The sequence below is a fragment of the Equus asinus genome, chromosome 3, assembly GCF_041296235.1.
Source record: "Equus asinus isolate D_3611 breed Donkey chromosome 3, EquAss-T2T_v2, whole genome shotgun sequence".
NCBI lineage: Eukaryota > Metazoa > Chordata > Mammalia > Perissodactyla > Equidae > Equus > Equus asinus.
The window spans coordinates 91,772,502-91,780,119 of NC_091792.1; the positions used below are offsets into that span (position 1 = coordinate 91,772,502).

General features: G+C 40.5%; 1 long non-coding RNA gene across 1 annotated transcript; it reads right to left on the bottom strand.

Annotated features, from left to right (window-relative positions):
• Positions 1-1,545: 1,545 nt before the first annotated feature.
• LOC123283848 (uncharacterized) lies at positions 1,546-7,500 on the bottom strand. The gene is made up of 3 exons (XR_006524610.2): positions 7,362-7,500; positions 3,397-3,485; positions 1,546-1,682 (listed from the first exon to the last, which is right to left on the bottom strand). It is a non-coding gene; the product is annotated as an uncharacterized lncRNA (long non-coding RNA).
• Between the last annotated feature and the right edge of the window lie 118 nt (positions 7,501-7,618).

Sequence of the window (7,618 nt, forward strand, 5' to 3'; positions counted from 1 at the left end):
TTGGAAATGGGGAGCTACTGAAGCTTTGCGAAACAGTGCTGTAAGATGAAAAAAGTATCCATGGGTGCAGGATTAGTTAGGAGGAGCAAGAAACCAGGGAATGAGAGGACGGGTAGAAAACAATATGGAACCTTGCATTAGGCAGTTATGTACAGTTCACTGCCAAGGAGTGCTGAGTGGCCATTTCCTTACTGTTCTCACTGGGTCGCATTTCAGGCTGTATGGTGGTCCCTCCTGTGGGCAGGCTGATGTCCCTCTCTTGGTTCCCTTCCCTTCTTTCCTTTGCTGTAACTCTGCTCTCCCTCCAGGTCTGCGTTTCCTGCCTCTTTGCTATGTCTACGTGAAGGTGGGGTCAGGGAGGGAACACCATTTTTGTTGTCCTTCGTGACCTGGGGATATCTTTCTTGGTTTCAACCTGGGGAGATGGCTGTCGATTCTTATTTTTTCTAAAGTATCTTCAAGAAGACCTGTCTCTCTTTTGCTAATTTCTCATAGCATAACTATTATGTTATTAGTTTATTTGAATTTTTAAAACATTATCTGGAGTATTTTTGTATATAAAATCTAGATCACCCAAAGCCAAGGTTACTGTGAAACAGTAAATGCCAGCCCTACTTTTTAAAGTTTATTTTTAACACTGCCAGGGAAAGAAACATAGTTGGGTACTTTCCCAGAGTATGCTAATCAGCTAGAAAAAGAATACTTTCTTTGCTGCCATTGGAAGAGAAGCTGACCAACTGAAAAGCAGTTCAGAGCCTACACCCACTCTGTGTACAAAATAAGGAGATGTTTGTCCATTCCAGTAACTCATGCTTTCACTTCCCTGACAACCAGTGATAAACGTGCTTTCATCATCTCTTACAAAGTTACCTTGAGATTCTGAACTCTAATCTAAATGAGACTCAGAAAAGAGGAAAGAGTTTAGCAAATTAGATATCATTGCCAACAGGTTATAAGTGTACACGCTTCTGAAATTACAGATTTCAAAGACAATGGCAGTTTTTCTTAAGGCTGCATGCATTTTCCTGTTGTTTATCCACTTGTATAAAACCGGTTATCCTTACATTCACTTCATTCCACTGACAAGAAAAGAATAAGACAAGAATATTCTTTATGATTAAAAGGGAATTTGGGGCCTGTTTCAGCCATATCTTAATAGCAGTGCATTAGCAGATATCACTCGGCAATAAACACTGAGTTTTGGATTTTTGAAGGTATAATTTTTACTGTGTCATTCTGTCCCATTTCCCACAGCTAGAAGGTTACAATATAATTTGTTTATATGTTGCTCTATAGGTGGCCCACGTGTTTTCATTATTTTTTTTAACTGGCTATTTACAGGCTTCTCTAACGTACTATAAAAATCTTCAAAGAACAACCCCTTATTTTTCTGAGACACTTACCTTCTCTACCTAATTGAATTCTTGCAGCAATTATGTAAGGTGGCCAGGGCAGGTTATAGTTAGTGCTATTTTACATCTGACGAAACAGGGGCACAGTGAAGTTAGCTACTTGTCTGAGGCTGCACATTCGGCCGAAAGCAATGTTGGAGTCCAGCCTCCAGACTCAAGCAAGGTACATTTTCTATGATTCCAAGACACTTCTCAAGGGTTGGAAACTTGTTTTTTTCTTTCTCATTCTTTCTAGGTAGCCTTGTATAATATTCAGCAACTAAATAATCCCTAAATTAAAAGAGAGACAGACAGAGAGAGAAAGTGGATGATGAGCCACAAAATTCCTGGGATGATACTTACAGAACGTCCTACTTTTCTGGTTACAGCAGTCATCATGCTCAGATACATGCCTACCGTCTCCTCTGCCCCCTCTCAGTTTTCATGAGAGCAGAGACCACATTTTTATTATTTGTTCATTGCTATAAACCTGGAGCCTAATGTACACGGTACCTGATACACAGGAGGAACTGTTACCGAAACCGAAGTGGGTTCCCTCCTGGTCAGTCAAATCAGACTCTCCGCCAGAAGTAGTTGTCTCATGAAGTAAAGTATATTTGCAGCAAATAGGAGAACATGAGGAATCATTTCCAAATTCATGGCGTCCCCAAACAAAGGGAAGCAGGGACATTTATTTCGGATAGGGGATGAATATTCAAAAGGGAGAGGTGAGTATTCACTTGCACAGGCTCAGTTGGAAAACATGCTTTCACATAAACTGCAGGTTATAGTAATAAGGTCTAAGCTCCTCCAGGAGCGAGCTTAACATTAAAAATAAGGCAAAGGTCATAGGCATCGCTCTTGGGGTGAGGCTTGGCCTGGTTCAGGGTGGTTGGTGATTGCATCACCTTAACATAACAAAAGGGAAAAAACAATTTGGAACAACAATTAAATGCTTCCAAACTCACCCTTGAATTCCTTGGGACAACTAATGGGTAACAGAACTTCAGGAAAAGTTATTGAAAAAATGAATGAAAATTTCTCTTTGGCTAAAATTGCCTCAGGAAAAACTCAACCAAATGATTTTAAGGTGGAGCTGCTATCTGTATCAGTTGGGATAGGCAAGGTTAAGTTAGCTCAAGATGCAGTAACACACAGTATCAGTGGATTAAAACAACACAGGTTTGTTTCTCACTCATGCTATACGGCCATCATGGATTGGCAGCAGGATTCTGCTCTTCGTAGTCACTCAGGGACCCAGACTGAAGGAGCAGCCGTGATCAGGAACGTTGTTGGTTGCAACGACAGAGAGAAGTGAGCCTTGGAGGGTCTTGCGGAGGAACATTAAATGTTCCAACCCAGACACCCTGTCACCTCCACTTGCAACTCATTGACCTGAAATAGTCACAGGTGCCCTGCCTTCCTATAGCACCCCACCACGGGGCCAGAAACCGCCTCGACAGCGGAAAGCAGGAAATATTTGGCAAAGGGTGCTAATGACTATCATATTTCATCTCCTTGATTTTGAGCTTTTGTGATTTAAGCAACAAAATGCAATTTTGTTTATAACCTTTCCTACAACATACATTTATAAAATACAATTTTCCTTGTAACAGCTCTATATAAGAATGATGCATAGAGAAAACAAATACTTAAATAAGGTCAAGTAGAAAAGTCAGAGGTGGAAATGGAAAGATAATTCAAATCTCTATGCCACTGGTACTGGATGAAACTCATTTATACCATATTCATACGGGTAAATTACTCATGGGAAAAAAAGCAACAACTATATTCTAAAATAAAATCATTGCTGCAAGCTTTAACTGGGTCCAAGGACAAGATCTAAAAATCCTTTGTGTCAGTGTTTTGGCGTTTATTCTGGTGGCACAGAGAAGAGACATCTGGAAAATTCTAGATAGGACAGCCTGAACCGTGGAAAAGTACATCCTAGTACCCCAGGCGCATGTTCTAGACCTGAGGCTGAAAGTAGCATACAGGTACTTACCTGGAAGATTGACGATTCTATTGCAGGAGAAGAAAAAATGTTTTCCCTCTACCCTCCTAGCTTCTCTAGCTGGGGTTCTGGATATGAAACTAAAAAAAGACAAACCAACAAGAGAGTAAATGGTTTTAGTTATGTAAGTATGCATGGAAATTTCACAGAGAAATGAGACTCTAGGAGGCCAGATGATTGAGGTTTATATATTATCTCAGGTTAAACCAAGGAGAAAGGATTGGGGGCTTCTGGCGGGGGTGCAGCTCAGGCTACGGGAAGGGCAGGGGAGGACATTCCTGCTGAATAATGGATCACTTGTTATGCAGACAAGAGTTTCTCAGGTGAGAAATGTTGTCTCTGGGAGCAGCTCTCTTCCTAGTACTTCCTGGAGAGTCCATTATAAATGGAAATTTCCTTTACAAAAGGGGGAACTTATACTGTATTTTTAGGCAGAGGGAAGTAAAGAGCTTTTCTTGGATCTGCTGGTTCTCAGTTGCCTTTAGCTCAAAATAATCCATATGCCAAAGAGGCATATTTTGCAGTGGCATATTCTGGTGTCAACGAAAATAATCCATAACCAATCTATAAATGAAAATTTGGGTGAGTTTATTCTGAGCTGAAATCTGAGGACTATGGCCCGGGGCCTTTCTTCCCGAAGGAGGAAAGGGCACCAAAGAAGTGGGGTGCACAGAGTGGTTATATACCCCCAGAGAGGATGTTTCACATAGGCTTGAAATGTCCCTTTTACAATAGTCGTGAGACTGCTCTGTAGGCACAGCGATTGATGGAAATAGCAGGTAGGTCTGTTGTCTCAGTGAACACAGCAGGGTGGCCAGTCTGTTGTCTCTGGTCACAGGTGAGCACCGCAATCAGTTCCTAGCCTAAGGAAAGATGCTTAATCTTTAAGGAAATTTCCACGTTGGGAGGAGGAGGGAAGTTGCACCTTTATCTCAAGGGCCTTTGTTCTTGCCATAGGAAATGTATATACAATGCATGCTCAACGGCCACAGTCAGGCCCTTTTGGAAAAAACAAAGTCAGGCCGAATTAGGTTTATACCAAATGGCTTCCTCATATACTCCAATATATCCTATTACTTGCCATTTTTATTTGTCACTGGTACACTTCACTAAGTATACAAAAATATCCATCTCTAACTTTTTAACAAGAAACAAATGATTATTCATTAGTAACTGTTAATAAAATTATCAATTCATGATTACACATATGTGGTTCCCAGGAGCATTAGTAACTAATCAGGGAAATGGGTAGTGTTAAATCCGTTAAACAAGGAGGCCATCAGACTGAGGTGGCTTTAATGCCTTAGGAGCCTAGAGAAGCAAACCCAAACCTAAGCCTGTAAATACTTCAAAGTTAAGAAATTGAAACCTAAGGACAACCAATCACAAACAGCTAACTGGGCTTTCCCAAAAAAGGTAACTGCTTAAGCTACAGCCAATCAAATAACTTCCTTGCTTTGCTTCCACCTTTTCTCTACAAAAGTCTTACCCCTAGCTTCTGTCGGTGGAGCTCCCAACCACTTCCAGTGAGGTGCTGCCCCATTTGAATCAATTTTTGCTCAAACTCTTAAAATGTTTAATATGCCTTAGTTTATGTTTTAACAGTTGGATTCCGGTGGTTCATTAGCCTGAATCTCAAATAGCTTACTCAAGACCCCAGTCCTCACTTTATACTGTATTATCGCCCAGGCCACCCACCTACCCAAAGCCTTATGAACTGTCTTGGGTATAATTTCTTCATAGTCACTAGTTTTCAGCAAATAATTCAATTCTTTAAAATGTAAAGTGAAAAAAAAGGAGCTCAACTTAAGACATGGAGTGTTGTGTCCACTTCTTTTGGACATTATGCAGCGTTCTCTCAGGCCGAGTTAGCTTCTATGTTGAACTCTTTTTGTAGTATATTCAGCGATGCTTCAGAGATTCAAAAAGCAGAAGTACATAATTCAAAAGGAATAAACTGCTGGCTTTATTCATAATCAACTGTGGTAGGATGTGGAATGGTATAGTTTTCAAATGTAATTCCAAGGACTGTATTAGCATCAAAGATATGCAAAGATATGCATATTTTTTGGGACAGCCTAACTGACCTTGCCTATCATATGACTGCGATTGCAGTCGATTATGGTAAAAGGATGTAGCAAAGTCATGATGTTCTCAAATGCTGGGCATGCGGTTTGCAAGTGCTTAAAAAGAAGGTCAAAATGCCAAGCATAATTCAAAATGTTTTAGATTTCCAAGCTCAAAATTTCCCATGTCAACAGTCCTTTGTTGTCACTAGGTTTTCACATTTGTGATAGCAATGTCCTTCATTATCTGCATGAAGTTTTGGTCTAAATGTTTGAGATATCGCAATATAGGGTCCTACATTATTGATGAACAGATTTAAAAAAAAACTTAATTGTATTTAAAGCTCAGCCACCAAAACGCTCCATCAAAAGAAAAGGCCATTACCTAAGACAGGTACTAGAATGTTCATACTAATACCATCTGGAAACCAGCCTAATGTCCATCAGAAGAGTAAATTCATAAATTGTGGTATATTCACAGAATGGAATAAAATGAATGATCTACAACTATATGCAACAATATGGAGGAATCTCACAAGTATAAAGTTGAGTAAAGAAGCCAAACACAAAAGAATGCATCCTTTAGGATTCTGTAGCTATCAAGTGCAAAGACAGCAAAACCAGCGTGTTGTTGAAAGTCAGGATAGGCAGTGACTGGAAGGCAGCATGATGGAGTCCCTGCGTGTTAATAATGTTCTGTTTCTTGATCTGAGTGCTGGATATACAAGTGTGTTCAGATTGTCAAAATTCATTGGGCTGTATACACTTGGAATATGTGCACTTTTCTGAATATATATTATGCTTCAATAAAAAGTTAAAAAAAAGAAAGAAAATTGCAGGAAGCCCATGAAAATTTAATTTCAACCCAACATAATAATCCTCAATGTCATTAATAGAATTTGTGAGCCATCAATCGCTTTCTGACAGAGTATTCAATGGATTCAGAACAGTTGTTCTGGGACCAGGATATATAACATGTCAAAACAAGCTAATAATTTACGTTGAAAATCCCCAATCTCTCTGCTTTTCTCTGCCTTCACTGATACCACCATCGTTTAAGTGAGGTCATTTCCCACCTTGAGACTCATCTGATATAGTCTCCTAACCAGGCTCCCTATACCTAGTCTACCTGTTCTCTACACATTAACCGAAAATGATTTAAGTCTAAACCAGATCCTTTTACTCCTTTGCTTAAAACGCCTCAATAGACTCATTAAATTTAAAATGCAGAGCCAGCTCTGATGGCCTAGTGGTTAAAGTTTGGCGGGTTCTGCATTGGTGGCCAGGCCTGGTTCCTGGCTGTGGAACTACACCACTCCTCTGACAGTAGCCACGCTGTGGCTGCAGCTTACACAGAACTAGAAAGACTTACAACTAGGATATACAGCCATGTACTGGAGCTTTAGGGAGGAAAAAAAAAGAGAGGGAGAGGAAGATTAGCAACAAATGTTAGGTCAGGGTGAACCTCCCCCAGCAAAAAAGCAAAAACAAAAAAAACAACCTTTAAAAAAAATATGCAAGGCAAATTCCAAGACTTGGCTACAAGGTCTTGCCTCTGTCCACCTCGTCCACTTCGTGTCATGTTCCTCCCCTCTCCACCTATGCTAGAGCCACACTGGCTTTCTTTCTGTCCTTCCAGAATGTCAAGCTGCCCCACCTCAGGACCTTCGGTCTGCTAGCCCCTCTGCCCAGAACTATAATCGTTTTTCTGGTTCCACGACAGGCTGACTGATTTCCTTCCCACTCTTCGAGTCTAAGCTTAAATGTTATGTTATAAAGTTCTCATTTAACAATCCTCCCTCTCTAACCTCAATCTCCTATTATTTTCCGTATCCACGCCTTGTCTATTTCCTTCCTTGACATGACTAGTTATTTTATTTGCTTGTTTACCTGTTTGTTTTCTCCCTGTTCCTCCTCATTAGACTGTAAAGTCTGTGAAGGCAGCTATCAAGTCTATTTGCATCAGGATACCTCCAGTGCCTAGCACAGAGCCTGGCATACCAAATGTCCTCTATAAGCATAGAAATACTTGTGGAACGAATGAATCCACATTCCTAAGGGATCACAAGATGCCTGTTCGGTCATGAAGAACGCTGCCCCGTGAGTTTTTCAAAGAACAGCAATGAAAGCAGATGCCGTTCAAGCCC